This window comes from Macrobrachium nipponense, chromosome 8 (genome assembly GCF_015104395.2).
Source record: "Macrobrachium nipponense isolate FS-2020 chromosome 8, ASM1510439v2, whole genome shotgun sequence".
Lineage (NCBI taxonomy): Eukaryota > Metazoa > Arthropoda > Malacostraca > Decapoda > Palaemonidae > Macrobrachium > Macrobrachium nipponense.
In genome coordinates this window covers 75,429,191-75,446,781 of record NC_087203.1, presented here as the reverse complement: position 1 = coordinate 75,446,781, position 17,591 = coordinate 75,429,191, and the positions used below count along the sequence as shown (strand labels likewise).

Here is a 17,591-nt window from a genome sequence, read left to right as displayed (position 1 = left end):
TGATACTTCATATATATATAGGATACATGACCGAGGTTATACTACTTCACTTTTAACTAGCGTTCGAACAACTTTTCGTCCATTACACAGTTCCAGACAACCACCTATAGCCCAATGAAACGGCCTATTTCACAGGGTTAAAACAAGGGGAAAATTTGCCTGGGCGGGTCCAACGTTCTATTTTTTTTTGCGCTATCATACTTATTCTCTGCATCCTAAGCTACACGATTACGTTCGCGATGAATAAAAAAACATCCCCAGCACGAGTCCTTCGCCAGCAAAGTAGAGTTGAATATCCTTCGGGTCGTAATTGTCGGAAGTATGTACCCATTTGTAGTCGATTTCCACAGCCACCGGAGCGTTCCGCATTAAAACGAGATTAACGACGAGATACGGTGTCGGTCGAAGAAGTCCATGAAATTCCTTTCACATTGTAGGCGGTTGTCACTTGACTGTAGTCATCCGCAGCGACGAACGATTTTTTGAAGTTGCGATGTGAAACTCTCGTACTGCAGGATACTGTAACAGGTTCCATTAATCAGCCTGCAAGTGAAATTATACTTGTCACAAGGGCAAAGTAAATTCAGACGACATCCAAATACAGGGGAGGGGAGAGAGCCATTTAGACCAGACTTAACCCTCATGAATTCGCTGATATTTTGGAATTCAAAAGAGTCCGCTGTACAAACTTTTTTATCCATGGCATTAACAATGAGTGAACCTATCAGGTCTATGATGACTGTAAAAATATCCATAATTATATAGATATCAATTACGAGTCTCAAAGAAAATTCGATATTACTGGTAGTAAGTTACTAGACAAAGAAGTGGAAAACGGAGCTATTTGTAAGATTGCCAGGCAACATAAGAATCAAAGAGAAGATTAATCATGATTCTGTATTTCTCTATGCTAACTGAAATTAAGTTGTGATAAACTGATCCTATGTGCCCTAACAAAAGTTTCATATTCAATTTACTCGCGCGCATCCTCTGAGGTTAATTTTAAAAAACTTTATTAATAGGTAGGAGATGCAACGAAAAAAACCCACTATGTACTAATTTCTATATAAACTTTGGGTTTTTCAAGAAATGCGACATTTTCCCATGACTGGATACTTCTAAATGTCTATGAGGTTCAGAAAAAAAATTAATTCATTTTGGAGTGTTATAGAAATTCTATTTCCTTATTTTGTTTATTAAGTTTTGTTAATTTGTTTTCCAAGGTTGGCATTGCGCGCCATAACCGATAGACACTTGTACCTAACGTCTGCCTTGCCCATGAGAAGTTCGGGCTAAGCATTCCTTTCTCCAGTCAATCTGCTTTGCAAGCAGAGACGACACACAGATGAAGCCTGTGTAAGGAGATTATTGAGGTTAAAAGGAACAAATGCTGATACGGCAATGATGACGTCGTCACTTGGCAGGAGATTGCTCTCAGCCAGCTAAGAGTTACGTTACTTGCTGTAATAAATATGACTTTAGGATAAATTTTTTTTGTTTTTTTTAATACTCGACCCACATGAGAAGAATGTCTGAAAAAAAAAAACAGTACCAAAATTGAACAATATATTAGTTTCATGTTGGAAATCTGCATAATTGTAATTGTTAAATTAAATATACCTTATTCAACTAATGAAAAAGGTTTCCATACAAATTCTATATATATTATTAGCCCTGTATAAGATTCATATAGGATTATTTCATAGATAACATTTTCACTTCTAGACTTCCTGACTTTAAAATCTCTTTTATTTGATTTTATTTATTTTATTTATTATTATTTTATTTATGTATTTATTTATTTAATTTTTTTTTTTTATTTTCATTGACTACGAATATAAATCACCGGGACAGACAATATGTCAGTAGATTTTGGATATGTGGTTTGAACTTTTAGCTTATTTGTCATTACTAAAGCGTTAAGTTAGAGTTCAAATCTTTACGCATATATATTTGGATATTCAATTAATCTATGGTTACGTTTTGCTTATTGATTTTATCGTGATTCCTTTTTTATTATAATTTGTAACCCTTCCGACTTCTTACGGAGTGTATTATATTGACTCCACTTGTATCCATATTATTTTTATATATTTAGGTTTTATTATATATTTTTTAGATATATATTTGATAAATTAATGGTTGGCTTGATATATGGAAAAGTGTTCTAGCGGCGTACCGTATAAGGCTACTTGCGGCATCAATTCTATAGATACAAGATATAAATGATAAACGGTATTTAAAACCGCGAGAACCGCTATAATCCAGTTCGGATCCAACATCACGAGTTTGTAACTCGTAAGACATTGACACTTCCTATTTAATTATCCGTTATTCTACCAAACCGATTGACTCTGGGTGATAAAATATATTATTGGTTTTCTTAATGGAAAGGAATTCACACCACGTGTTATGGAGATTATTATTGATTTACACCACCCGAGTCAGAATTATCATGTGTTTTTTAATTGCCATGTTTACTGATTTAGCACTCATAAATATTCCTAATGCACTCAATTGCGGTGTTTGTTTTTAGTGCTATTACTTCTATATAACGTGTCAAGGAACTATTAACACTAAGAAGTGTTTATTCTCTGTCAGACTCGTAACTCTGTTAATAATTCTAAGTATATTCTTTCAAGGATTGATTTGGCACAGGATAGGCCCCTAACTGAACAGGTGTCTTAGTGTATCCGTTGTTTTCATGACACGGGTTACAATTAGTTATGTGCTTTTTTATATCTGTAAGCATTGTAGGCCAGTAAAACAGTGATTTGGCTTTCTGTGACATACTAGGGAACCCTGGATGACGGAATGCAACCAGTTTATGACGATTGGTATGAAAGAGATTATTATTACTACCTGGTCGTTAGTCATCTGCTGTGTTCTTCGGGTTTTCCTCGTCACGGACCTACATATAATATTACATTTGATTACAATTATCTGATACATACTTCAAATATACATTTGCTTTAGGGTTTCTGCTCGAAGTGTTTATTGTTTGGTGTTTATTGTTTTGCTTAGCTGCTGACCTTGTTTCCGTTCGAAGTGTTTATTGTTTGGTGTTTATTGTTTTGCTTATCACTGTTGACACTTGCTTTGTTCAGTTTGTAACAGTTCTGCGCTCCAACCCAGATATTCAATGCTCGCGATCTCTTGGTTAAAGAATTTCCTTGTTTAGATACGGTTTTAACAATAGGCACGGATATTTCTATATTTTCTAGTCTAATTAATGGTTTTTCTTTGCGTATGGTGCGGGATTGCGGGAGGATAATGCGTCAGCTATGATAATTGCTTTCCCAGGTAGATATCTTATCTTGGCTCCAAAGACCTGAATGATCATTTGTCACCGAGTTCCTTTTGGACTGTGATTAAAGCCTTTGAAAAAACTCGGTAAAGGACTCATGTTCAGTAAGGACTTTATCAGGATAGCCATAGATTATGAACTTAAAATGTACTATGAGTTAAAGATACCGACCCTTCCTTGCCTATTACTGTATATTTACTTTCAGAGGGCTTTAGTTTACGTGAATAAAAAGCTATAGGGAAGAACTGTTTATCATATTACTGAAGTAGTACCCCTCTTCCCCTTCCCTTGGTCTGAGGCGTCTGTTACAATAAAAAAAAAACATTCCTTATTTAAATCAGGGATTTTTAAGTTAGGTGAGCTGCATTATTCCGCTTTTAAGATATCGAACGCCTGTTGATGCTTTTTAGACCATAATAAATCTTCGCTCTTCTTCGTAAGATCTGTTAAAGGAGCTGTCATGATTGAAGAGTTACATATTTACATACGATTGTAATACCCACTACAGCGCAAAAGTGCTGTATCTCCCTTTTTACGTTAATAGGTACCGGAAGTTATGAATAGCCGACACCTTACCATGGACTACTTTAAGACCTTGACTAGACACATAAAACCTAGATAAACATGTTCGGTTTTTAAAAACTCACATTTAGATATTTTACTCTGAGATTATTTGTCTTTGTCTCTGTAGCACTAGCTCTAGTTTATGTGAATGTACTTCTAAGGTATTAGAAAAGATTACAAGATCATCCATATAGGCATGTAGGTTATCCCCTAAAAGTCTCCAAACACTATATTGTAATTGGGGTGCAACGTAAGCCGGAGGCATACGTAAAAATTGATAATGTCCCCCCTGTAGTGTGCTGAAAACGGTGTATTGAGGTTACAATCACTTAGGTAATGGTATCTGGTAAAAGCTTTTAAGTAAGTCCAAATTGGTGAAAAAATTTATTCTAACCTAACAGAGATAAGATGTCGTCGGTACATCGCACTGAAACTATCGGGAGTCGTTTCCTTGTTTAAGCGACAGAAGTCTACGCAGATACGCCAAGTCCGATCTTTTATGACATGACGTTTGAGGGAAAAATTATATGGGCTTATTTGATTTCCTAATGGCTCCTATTACTAACATTTTTCAACTTCGTCATTTATCTCTATTTTGAAATTTCATTGAGAGTCTACACGAAGGTACGTATATAGCTTTATGTTTGTCCTTAGACCGTATTTTGTGTTAAATTACATCCGTTTTTTCCCAGAGATCACTCGCTAGTGGAGAAACTTCCTGGTATTCAGATAAAAGATAAAAAAAATTTCTGCTGAATCACCTCTGCTTGAATGACTTACGGATATTACTTTAGATAGATTAACAAAGAGATTCATCCACGACTGATTGGGCGGGATTAAAAGTTAGCAACAATAAAAAAATGCGATATTTATAACTTCCGTATCAACGATATGTATACGTTTGTGGATCACTAGATTAACTTGTTGCTGTGTCAACCGTGGTCTAGGGCTTGTTTGCGGAAATCGTTATATTTCAGAGTGTCGGGAAGGATTAAAATTTCATTTCCCGCAAAGTCATTTTACACGCACTAAGACATTCGAGGTGCATGCTTCTTGAGATTTTGCGTGCAAAGTGCGACTGCGGTTGTTGGGAGAATTCTGTTGGGTCATTTGAACAATGTTACGATTTATGAGACAAATGTATTGTTCCTTTATATAAGTTATTATTTGATTAACTGTCTCTTTTTGTTCAACGGATTTCAATATGTTGAAGGTTTATAGGATTTTCCTTTGATAAACACGCCTTATTTTGCAGGATGTAAGATAATATTTTGTATACCCCTAGATGGATCTTACAATTACACTACATACAGATCAACGTTTTTTATAACTATAGAGGTATCTGTAAGCGCTCGCTTATCCGGACTTCTCATTAGGGAAGTTCGAACAACAGACGGTGAGTCCGCAAATACAGATATTACGTGTACTAAAGAAAATAAACAAGATATTCTAATTTTTACGGCGCGTACAGTCGGGCTTTATCCACCACTACTTATAATAAACTTACGTATTAAAAAAAAAACGAAAACCTGCTTCTGATTACTTTATACGGTCGTGTGTTTCATAAAGAAAAATCCTTTTAATTCAAAAAAGATATTGGCATGTATGAACCAACATCGCTTTTCCCACTCTGCTGAGTCGCTTATTGTGTGGAATTTGCTATGCTTTGAACACTTCGGCAGTTTTGACTGACCTTGACCGCTTGACTAGGTGACACAGTCACCGAGTTTGCTTGTTTGATTCTGAACGGGCTACTGTTTCTATTTCTTTTTGTAATAATTAAGATCCTTCTCTTTATTACCATCGGCAACGTATTGTGTGTTTTTAGCATTATGTTGCTGGGTTACGTATAAAGCAATGAATGACGAACTATTAGGAACTGAGCGATTACTAATAAGACAAGTTATCACTACTGCATTCAATATTAACTGTTTGTACTTCATTCTTTGCTAAAATTTGAAATAGTGAGGGATCCTGGTCAGCGCATTTAGCCTGATGAAAGTTTTTTTACAGACATGTTATTCCTTGCAATCCAGCCATATTTTTAAAGTTAAGTTGAGTCATTGAGGTTCGCTATTTTATTTAACTCAAAAAACTCAAGGCTAAAAAACTGCGAGCGGGACTTTGCAAAGGAGCATTTATTGTCATGACCCGAAATAGTGTTACCTCTAATTTATATAGATTTGTACGGGTGTTCCACTTGTTTTTTGTGTGTCTAATCACTACGATGCTTAACGACCCTATCCATGCATCTGTATAAATACAGACGTTCCTCCACTGCGTAAACGCATATTCACTGTTTAATATGATTTGTTACGTTAGGGATTAATAATCACCCAAAATGATAAGATTAACATAGTATATGATTATGATATTTCAGTAGAACTTCTGGAAACAGACACTCAAAGATAAAACTCGCAGTAGCAATATCTCAATGATGTAGATAATTTCTTTAAAAAAAAATAAGATTAAGAATGTCTCGTAACTTCAGCCACAGGAATAACGAAATTCGACCTGCAAAGGAAACTCTCAAAGTTACTCCAAATGAATAAAAATTGTACTTAGCTTGCTTTTGTGGGAAGTCACGGTGTTCCGATAACGACACACGGCCTTGGTGGTCCTCCTTCTCTATTTAGCGGACGACCTGGTTTGGCTTCAGTTTTCCCCCGGGTGCGCGTTGTTTCGATGATTCGAGCCCATGAAAGATCCGATGCTGCAGACGCTTCGGTTTGTTGTTTTCTTGGAGTGCCGGGAAACGCTCACTAACGATGTTTTCTTGAATGATTTCTAATGAGAGACGAAGCTTGCGTTGTCGTAGGAAAAGGACACGTCGGTTTTGTTCTTGAAGTTATTCACTAAACGATGATACTAAGTTTGCTTGACGAATCTTGTTTTCTGAAGTCGCTCACTAACGATGATACTAGGTTGCTTGAAGAATCTGCTGCTTTCGTCGTCGTTGACTTCATGATTTATTATTCTGTTTTTTCTTCGTAGGACGTTGTAGAGTTCTTCTGGTCCGCTGGCCACCAATATTAGGGCTTGTGCCTTGTATGATAAGGCGCCCTATGAGGTAATGTTAGACTAGCGATAAACTTACGCTAAGTTGGTTGGTATTGCACTTCCATCTTCAATGGAGTGGTCTGGGGTTTGTAGATCACTTACGAAGTCGGTATTATCTTGTTAGTTATTACGACGATGTGTTAAACTCATGGTGAGGAGGTTCTTGTAGAAAACACGAAATATAAAAATATATGTATTCTTCTGAAGTTTTACATGCTGAAGATCAGATATGAATTGTACAAGTCTTCTAATAACGATAGCTTGATCGCTTCTGCAATGATGATGGCTAATCCTATTCCTCTACATGATAAGCTTAGGTAAAGAGTACAGGTCTTCTAATGACGATAGCTAACTCTGTTCTGGCCTTGTCTACTTACCATCTCTGTTACAAGTTATGAAGGAACAGACAGTAGTTCGAAACATATGAACATACATACAAATGACATAGTTTTCATACGAACATACAATCAAAATGAGACACGCTACAGATCACGTAGGCCGTTTGAATTATGGTCGGGGTAGTTGTCTCAAGCAGGAGCTTGGACTAATTAGGTTATAAAACAATTGAATGACTACAGGTGACGGCATGTTATCTTAGCATACTTTTATTGTATACGTCATCTTTAGCGTCTCTAGTCTGATCACATTCCTGCAAGCAATCTGGTTGACCTCTTTAGTTTTATTCTTTTATATATATGGACTAACATTCCATATTTTTATTATGTTAACACTTACACACACACACAAAACCACACATATATATATATATATATATATATATATATATATATATATATATATATATATATATATATATATATATATATATATATATATGGTTGGGAACTTTTTTTCAGTAGCTAGCTTTTGCTTTCGTTGCATATGCCACTTGGAACTCATCAGAACCACAGGCAAAACTTATCATACTTAAACAAAATATCCTGAATATTACGAGAATAAAATGTGATATTATTAATCAGGTCATTATGTTGATTATTACCAGAAACTTCCATTAGACAAAATAAGCATGTTTTCATCTAGAATAGGCACAAAAGGCAATCCTAAAGCAAATCTAGCTTCTACAGAGCATGATACTAAATTGCAAAAAATAAGAGTGAAAATGGGAAGAAGTAATAAGTCGGGGTAGGTCCTTAATACTCCCAGTAAGTTCCACAGTTTGAGTAAAAAAGGTTTAGTCTCTGGGCTGTGTAGCACTGTAGCGTCAGCTCAATAAAGTTACAAGGTCGTCAGCAAACACCTGTGCGTGAAGTTCAGAATGACGGTAATGAACGTAGAGCAATGTTATTTGGAAACATTGACTTATTAAGGTCTAACAGGTAAAGAATACGTTCATATTTTGATGGCTGAATTTAAGTTGGCTTTATACCAGTATAGGCTCTTGCTTATAATGCAGTCCGCAAATCATTTTGATGATATTCAAGTGATAGCTATGGTTACACGTTACTGGTGGGGGAGGATAAAATTTTAGCAGTGATCGCTGTCAAGTGGTAGATACATAGCCAGTGAGGAAAAGGAAGAACATCGTACGATAAAAAAAATCATAAGGGGACAACTGCAGGAATCTATGGAGTTATCATGCTGCAAGTCATAAGATGAAAATAAGCATAAATCGATGGGGAAACATTAAGAAAATTAAGTTTGAAAGAAAATGAGGCTGTTGCTCGAAATGAAGACGTGTGCTGTGTATCTCGACCCTCAAACAAGGACTGTAGACTGTTAGAATGTAAATTTGCTTTGTACATCTCCCTGCATGAGGCGACCAAGAAAATAAAGGAAATAATAAACTGAAAAGTACAAGGAATTATAAGGAAGGAAGAAACGAAGAATACGTAGAGAAAAGGTTGGACTCGTTTTTACAGTTTAAAACTGGACGAAACGGAAAATTCCCGACCATAACTTTCATATTCAAAGTGATAGCCCTCAGTGCCCTGACAGCGGATAGAAAAAACAGTATTATTCTGAATATTTTCCAGAATGGTCTTCGATAGTTTTGTCGCTGTTAACATGGCTTTTTCCGTACTTTCCTCCTAAATGAGTGTCGTAGCAAATATAGGTAATAAAGAGGTTCACAAACTACTATTTCACAGTATGATCTTGGATTATGTTATACTTAGCTAGCTGTCCAGACACCCAAATAATATTATGGTGTATAATTACTGCGAGTTTCCGTAAAATTTCTCTTGGTATGTTATCCTGTGGAAGTTTTGGTAGTACCAATATACCGTTCAGCAGTTATTGAACCTTCTAAGGAGGTCTGCCTGGCACTACTTGCTCTTGCTGGTGACAATATAGCAATGCTTTACTGTTGAGCCAAATTATTTATGGTCCTAAAGTGATGCTTATTGCGTTGCATTGCACACTGCTTTTGACAAGGGCGTCTGCTTCATAGTTTTCATGGATTCCCACGTGACTATAATAGGAGTCCAATTTTATGATACTTGTCTGCTTTTACTTTTGTGTACTGAAGAGATTTTCTTGGGTTTGTTTTGGTTATGGCCTGAATAGCGTCTTTTGAATCATTATTTCCTAGTTTATACTGGGAGTCTTCTAAGGTATTTGTAATGGCCATTAACTCAGTTTGATGTCAGAAAGTTTCCAGGTTTCTTTAAATAAAAGATCTGTTAATGAAAGGGCTGTAGAAACCGAAAAATTAATTAATAAAAATTATGGTCAGAGTCAAAGGATAGCATATAAAGCAAATGAAGAGCCGAGTGGCAGTGCTATTGACCAAAAGTGCTGAAATCAGAAATAAATGGAAAGAGCACTTTGAGACAGTTCTGAATAGATCAGTCCCCCAGAAGAAGATATAATGAAGGTGAGGTCAGGCTAGAAGTAGTAGTTAAGGCAATAAAAAAGTTTTAAGATTTAGAGGGCACTAGTTTGAAAAGCGTTAGCTTGAGAGTCTGTTTCTTATAGTAATTTGGGATTCAGGCTTTGTCGCATTAAAATGAACTTATTTCATGATAGTTACCCCACGGTCTAGGTATATCCTAGACCGTGGAGTTATTAGAGCAGGATATGTCAGTCGGTTTTTGAATGATGCCCGTGATCAAGATAAAGTACGTTGAAGATCAAATTTAATTCTTGCCATAGTTTGACTTTAAGTATGTAAGTTTGACAGTTTTTGGTTTTAGAAAGTCTGTTAGTTTATGACAGTGTTTGGTTTTAGAAAGTCTGTTAGTTTATGACAGTGTTTGGTTTTAGAAAGTCTGTTAGTTTATGACAGTTTTTGGTTTTAGAAAGTCAGTTAGTTTATGACAGCTTTTGGTTTTAGAAAGTCTGTTAGTTTATGACAGCTTTTGGTTTTAGAAAGTCTGTTAGTTTATGACAGATTTGGTTTTAGAAAGTCTGTTAGTTTATGACAGTTTTTAGTTTTAGAAAGTCTGTTAGTCTATGACAGTTTTTGGTTTTAGAAAGTCTGTTGGTTTATGACACCTTCACATTTCAGAATGTATGTTAGTCTGGTACACTTGAGGTTTCAAATTGCAGGTGACAAAGGAATGTTTCTTGAAAAGTGCTGAACCTAAAAGCAATATATCCTCTGCTATGATCTAGAATGAATATCAATACTTAGTAAAATCCACCTCCCATCCATTTATAACAATGCTGTTCGGGAATGATTTTTCTCAGACGTTGAATTGACACTAAATTATCACTTCTATATTCGACAGCATTTGGAAAACCGGACTAAGCAAACTTTCTGTCAAGTGCATTTATTAATTTTACTTTTTCTTCTGAACCTTTTCGCGATAACCACTTTTATACATGTGTTAGTGTTCGGTTTACTCCCGAATCTATTTCCTTGGGTTTTTTTTTTTTTAACTTAGCTTTCTCTTAAATTCGATAATTATCATTCTTTTGTCTATAGGTAATTCTGAAAAAAAACAGGATAGCATGTAAATTAATTAAATGCTCATGTACATCAGGTGAAGTGTCCCACGTAATTTAGAAGATAATAAACTACTTTGGAAGCATTCTAATGTGTGTGAATCAGATTACTTTTAATAAATTAGTCAGATGTTTTAAAAACTTATAATAATAATAATAATATAATAATAATAATAATAATAATATAATAATAATAATAATAATAATAATAATAATCATAATAATAATAATAATAATAATAATGTGGCGCCGTGGAGAGCGGGTTAGTCGTCAATAGACTTAAGTGAAGTTAAGCAACATTGGGGCTGGTCAGTCGTTGGATGGGTGACCGCTCTCCTCGGCGTTGATTCCTTGGGAAAGGATCTTTACCATAATTTCCTCAGTCTACTCAGCTGTAAATGATACCTATCCCTGATGGGTAGGTCCAGCTATGGGTTAAATAGCAAAACTCAGCAATGATGGAAAGAAATGAAGGAATAAACGACAACGACGTAAATGGAACCTCTGGCAACAGAGGAGCTTCGTCCGCAACCAGGTATTCAACCCAATTGTAGGGAAGACGGTCAGGTACTTGGAGGTCGTCATCCAGCAACTGATCACCACAACGACAATAATCAACAGCCTGAGATTGGAGCTACAGAGGCAAAAAGGAAGAAAGGACATGAGAAGAAAATAAGGAAATATGGAGATGCTACATCATAAGCAACCCGACGGAGAGAGGATATAGAAAAAGATTGGTCGACATCTGGAATGAATGAATAATAACACCCCCAAACAGAGCAGAGGCTGGCAGACCAAGTAAGGAACATAAAGAAAAAGACTGGCTCTCCCCAACAGAAAGAGAAGGAACTGGAAAGGGAAATGTCACAACGACAACGAATTACACGAAGACGAACTGAGAGACGATGCCACAGAAGACGACAGGGAGGATGAGGTATCAAACAACGACACACAAAGAAACACCGACGAAGTAAACAGAGAGGGACGGAATGGGTAGAAAAGATTAGACAATGGATGGACCAGATACAGAGAGAACAAAGATCCCCTCCATGAAAGCCTACAACACCAAGAAATTTTAAGGGAGAAAACAAGTGAGGTCAATGAAATAATGGGCCTAATACACACCACCAGTATCACAGAAACAAATAACTTGACATATGCAGGAGCAAGATTAGTAGCAGAAACTGATGGGGATTCGAACACCAACACCACCGTCACAACCCAACCCACCCAACCAAGAAAACAGCAACCTCCTTGGAAAGGCGCCTGGAAAAGCAAATCATGGTGATGAGATCTGACTTGAGTAAACTGAAAGAGATGGCAGAAAAAAAGGCTAAGAAGCAAGAAAACAAGGGAGGAAACTCACGAGAAATACAAAGTACAAGAGAGGGGACTAAACAAACACAATAGAAGATGTAAAACAGAGGCTTAAGGCCAAAGCACACAAGATCCAACGGTACATGAACAGGAATAAGGATACCAACAGAACAAACTATTCGGAACCAACCAGAAAGACTATACAGCCAACTAAGAGGGAAGACAACCACCCAGAAATTCCTGAAGCCGAACCAAGTAAGAGACTCTGGGAAAACATATGGAGCAATCCGGTATCACACAACAAACATGCAACATGGCTCCAGGAAGTCAAGGAAGAAGAAACAGGGAGGATAAACAAAGATTCACAAGACATCACGACAGACACAGTCAGACACCAACTAAAGAAAATGCCAAACAAATGGAAAGCCCCAGGTCCCGATGAAGTCCATGGATACTGGCTCAAAAACTTGGCAAGGCCCTACCCCACCCCGAATAGCAGAAACAACTCCAGTCATTGTATCTCAAATCACCAAGCACCCAAATGGATGACCACAGGAAGAACATCCTTAGTACAAAAAGACAAGAGTAAGGGAAATATAGCCAGTAACTACAGGCCTATCACCTGCCTACCAATAATGTGGAAGTTACTAACAAAAGGTATCATCAGTGAAATAGGCTATACAACTACCTAGAGGAGACAAACACCATCCCCACCAACAGAAAGGCTGCAGAAGGAAGGTGTAGGGTCACAAAAGACCAGCTCCTGATAGACAAAATGGTAATGAAGAACCAGAGGAGAAGGGAAAACCAACCTAAGCATGGCATGGATAGACTATAAGAAAGCCTTCGACATGATACCACACACATGGCTAATAGAATGCCTGAAAATATATGGGGCAGAGGAAAATACCATCAGCTTCCTCAAAAATACAATGCGCAACTGGAATACAATACTTACAAGCTCTGGAATAAGACTAGCAGAGGTTAATATCAGGAGAGGGATCTTCCAGGGCGACTCACTGTCCCCACTACTCTTCGTAGTAGCCATGATTCCCATGACAAAAGTACTACAGAAGATGGATGCCGGGTACCAACTCAAGAAAAGAGGCAACAAAATCAACCATCTGATGTTCATGGACGACATCAAGCTGTATGGTAAGAGCATCAGGAAATAGATACCCTAATCCAGACTGTAAGGATTGTATCTGGGGACATCAGGAATGGAGTTTTGGAATAGAAAAAAAATGCGCCTTAGTCAACATACAAAAACAAGGCAAAAGTAACGAGAACTGAAGGGATAAAAGCTACCAGATGGGAGCAACATCAACACATAGATGAGACAGGATACAAATACCTGGGAATAATGGAAGGAGGTAGATATAAAACACCAAAGAGATGAAAGGACACGATCAGGAAAGAATATATGCAGAGACTCAGGCGATACTCAAGTCAAAACTCAACGCCGGAAATATGATAAAGCCCATAAACATAGGGCAGTGCCAGTAATCAGATACAGCGCAGGAATAGTGGAATGGACGAAGGCAGAACTCCGCAGCATAGATCAGAAAACCAGGAAACAAATGACAATACACAAAGCACTACACCCAGAGCAAATACGGACAGACTATACATAACACGAAAGGAAGGAGGGAGAGGACTACTAAGTATAGAGGACTGTGTCAACATCGAAAACAGAGCACTGGGGCAATATCTGAAAACCAGTGAAGACGAGTGGCTAAAGAGTGCATGGGAAGAAGCACTAATAAAAAGTAGACGAAGACCCAGAAAATATACAGACGACAGAGAAAGACAGAAAGAACAGAGGACTGGCACAACAAACCAATGCACGGACAATACATGAGACAGACTAAAGAACTAGCCAGCGATGACAATTGGCAATGGCTACAGAGGGGAGAGCTGAAGAAGGAAACTGAAGGAATGATAACAGCGGCCACAAGATCAGGCCCTAAGAACCAGATATGTTCAAAGTACGATAGACGGAAATAACATCTCTCCCATATGTAGGAAGTGCAATACGAAAAATGAAACCATAAACCACATAGCAAGTGAATGCCCGGCACTTGCACAGAACCAGTACAAAAAGAGGCATGAGTTCAGTAGCAAAAGCCCTCCACTGGAGCCTGTGCAAGAAACATCAGCTACCTTGCAGTAATAAGTGTACGAGCACCAACCTGAAGGAGTGATAGAAAACGATCAGGCAAAGATCCTCTGGGACTATGGTATCAGAACGGATAGGGTGATACGTGCAAACAGACCAGACTGTGACGTTGATTGACAAGTCAAGAAGAAAGTATCACTCATTGATGTCGCAATACCATGGACACCAGAGTTGAAGAGAAAGAGAGGGAAAAAAAGGGATAAGTATCAAGACCTGAAAATAGAAATAAGAAGGATATGGGATATGCCAGTGGAAATCGTACCCATAATCATAGAGCACTGGGCACGATCCCAAGATCCCTGAAAAGGAATCTAGAAAAACTAGAGGCTGAAGTAGCTGCAGGACTCATGCAGAAGAGTGTGATCCTAGAAACGGCACACATACTAAGAAAAGTGATGGACTCCTAAGGAGGCAGGATGCAACCCGGAACCCCACACTGTAAATACCACCCAGTCGAATTGGAGGACTGTGATAGAGCAAAAAAAAAAAAAAAAAAAAAAAAAAAAAAAAAAAAAAATAATAAAAAAAAAAAAAAAAAAAAAAAATAAAATAATAATAATAATAATAATAATGAATGGATAATAATAATAATAATAATAATAATAATAATAATAATAATAATAATAATGGTATTTTTCCTTTTAAATGTAGATACAACTGCCTGCAAATACAAAATCCAGTGGCCAAAGTTGGGAGATCTCTCAGTTGGAAGCCCGATTTATCTTTGGTTGATGGAAGGAAATGAAAAGGAAGGAACCTGGAAGGCAGAGGATGAACTAAAGCAGAGGATGAACTAAAGCAAACACCAGCGCCTCAGCGGCGTGGTTGGTATGGTATTAGCGTTCCACCTCGGTGGTCGCGGGTTTGATTTTCGGCCATTCCATTGAGGAGTGAGAGAGGTGCATTTCTGGTGAAAGAAGTTCACTCTCGACGTGGTTCGGAAGTCACGTAAAGCCGTTGGTCCCGTTGCTGAATAACCACTGGTCCCATGCAACGTAAAAGCACCATACAACAACAACATAAAGCAAACACCAAACACTACAATTGGGATGAAGACTGTTGAACTTATTGTTTATTAGTTAAAGGTAAGTTCATATTTTCTCGTTCATAGATTCCTTGGAATTGTCAGTACCAATTAGGCTGCAAAGTAGATAAGTTCTTATTCAAAGATAGCTCGTTTAAAGTTACTGCGGAATGTATTTTTTGAATATCAAACCAGGTCAGTCACAAAAACTTTATTTCCATTTTACAATATTAATTCTACATGTCGTATTTTGAAAATATATACAACGTCCATTGACTTACGATACCAGATACATAATATAATTAAAGCATTACGTCAATCGCACATGGCCCAATACTTATATTTCTAAAAAGCTAAAGACTCATAAGAACTAAGTGTTTTGAAGTAATAAATTACCGATAAGCCTTTCTGAAATAGTCTTTCATCTTTTTTCTATATCTTAATTGCAAATAATATTTTAAAGATAACTCGCTCAAGTAGATAATAGTTTTATTTTTCGTTATAGCACTAGTATTACGTTAATCATGGTATAAATGAATCCAAAAATGTTCAGTTTAATTCACCTGATAGCTACAATATTGCTTAACAATCATTTCAATGTTTCACCTCGCACATGCATCCCATTTAGATGATTGTGATAGTGAATTCACGAAACTTATCAGTATTCGTTTTTCGTTGGTTTAATATTAACGTTTCTTCCTATAACCTTAACCTCCACATGTAATTTAAATATGAAGCAGTCAGTGGATTAATTTAATCTTTGTTTTTAAGAGAATGTTATTTGTTACCCGAACACTAAATGTTTGCACGAGTCGCAGAAACCTTAGTCTTGAAGGTAAAAAGTGACGGAACCTGACAAAAAATTAAATTCTAATTAGCGCCGAAACTAGTTCAATTTTGAGGCACTGTTTAATACATGGGTAATGAGTAAATAAGTTTTCTAACAGAAACAAATGAAGTTAAACCTTGAAACTGAAAATTAACAAGAGCAGTTGAATTTTCCAAGGTTAAATCATGGCAACAGTTCCAAAGATTGGCAAGATTGGTTTGTATGCGCCTAACTGATGGAAGTTGTTTAAATGCGATTCAGTTACTAACTAAAGGTTTATGGTATTCAGGCTGGGGCATAATTCTGTACATAAGATATTACAAAACTAAATATTACATAATACTGTACAGCTAAGTATTCAAAAGGACATTTTATTTAGATACTGATTTACCGAAGGTTTCTGAAACTAGAAAATAGTGGTCTTGAAATGATATCTAAGATTTTAAGCTTCCAGGAACTAGAGTAGTTTACTGTAATTTGTGGAAGCGTAGCTATTTGCTCACTATGAATTTTAATCTATAGGTCTATGTGATAAAAATTTGCTTGGATTGTATAGGTCTTATGTTATTACTTATGTTATTATATGAGTCATGAAAAATATTTAATGCATTTCAGAGACTGCAAGTCATTATTTTTTCAAACATATTTCAAACTAATTATTTGATCGAGATGGTGCTTTGACACAGCGCACAAGACACCTCCCGCTAATTTTTGGTCAAATGGTGTTGTTAAGGAGTTTATTCTTGACTTTAAAGGCGAAGTCACAATAGTCAGCAGAACTCATTTACGGAATCTAACGTTCGCTATTCCCCCACCCTTCGCTCTCCTCCTCTTTCGTTATCGCTGTTTTTCTCACCTCTCTCCCCAAAACCTCTCTGCAATCTACAATATGTAATAAATACCATTTTCCATTTTGTTTTTCAATACCAGCAGATAATTGACGAGAGTTCAGGATGAAAAGGTAAGCGAGGTTTGACGTAACGACCATAATAATGGCACATTTTCCCCAACGGTTTCTGTTAACAGTAGCGTTAATTGTATACCGAGTTGTAGATTAAACTGTGATTTAATTTTGGTTACCTTATCTTACCTGCTCGTAGTCTTAAAGTCTTAAAGGATTTAAGAATTCGTGATGGTAGGGACATCATGCAGGCTGAATCTCAAGGCCAAGAGAAAGAGGATGTCTGCTCACTTCCTTCAAAAATCCCTCATGTAGGCGTCATTGGGTAAAGGAAAAATAAACAAAGAGCATGGATATAATTTGCGGGAATCTGCTACCGCTATCATAATATCATTTTGTGTGGGTTTCTGTATTCATATCACACTAAAATTTCTTTTCTACTGATCTAACGCCAGTAATAAGGATGTAATTCGGTTGTCCCGTGACGAGTTTAATGAATGA

General features: G+C 36.8%; 1 long non-coding RNA gene across 1 annotated transcript in view; it reads left to right on the top strand.

The window, feature by feature from the left end:
- LOC135223294 (uncharacterized) overlaps window positions 1-17,591 on the top strand; it is a 32,615-nt gene that overhangs the window by 11,940 nt on the left and 3,084 nt on the right. Inside the window, exon 2 of the long non-coding RNA XR_010316462.1 lies at window positions 14,988-15,421. This is a non-coding gene — a long non-coding RNA (uncharacterized LOC135223294). The remainder of the gene's footprint in view (window positions 1-14,987; window positions 15,422-17,591) is intronic.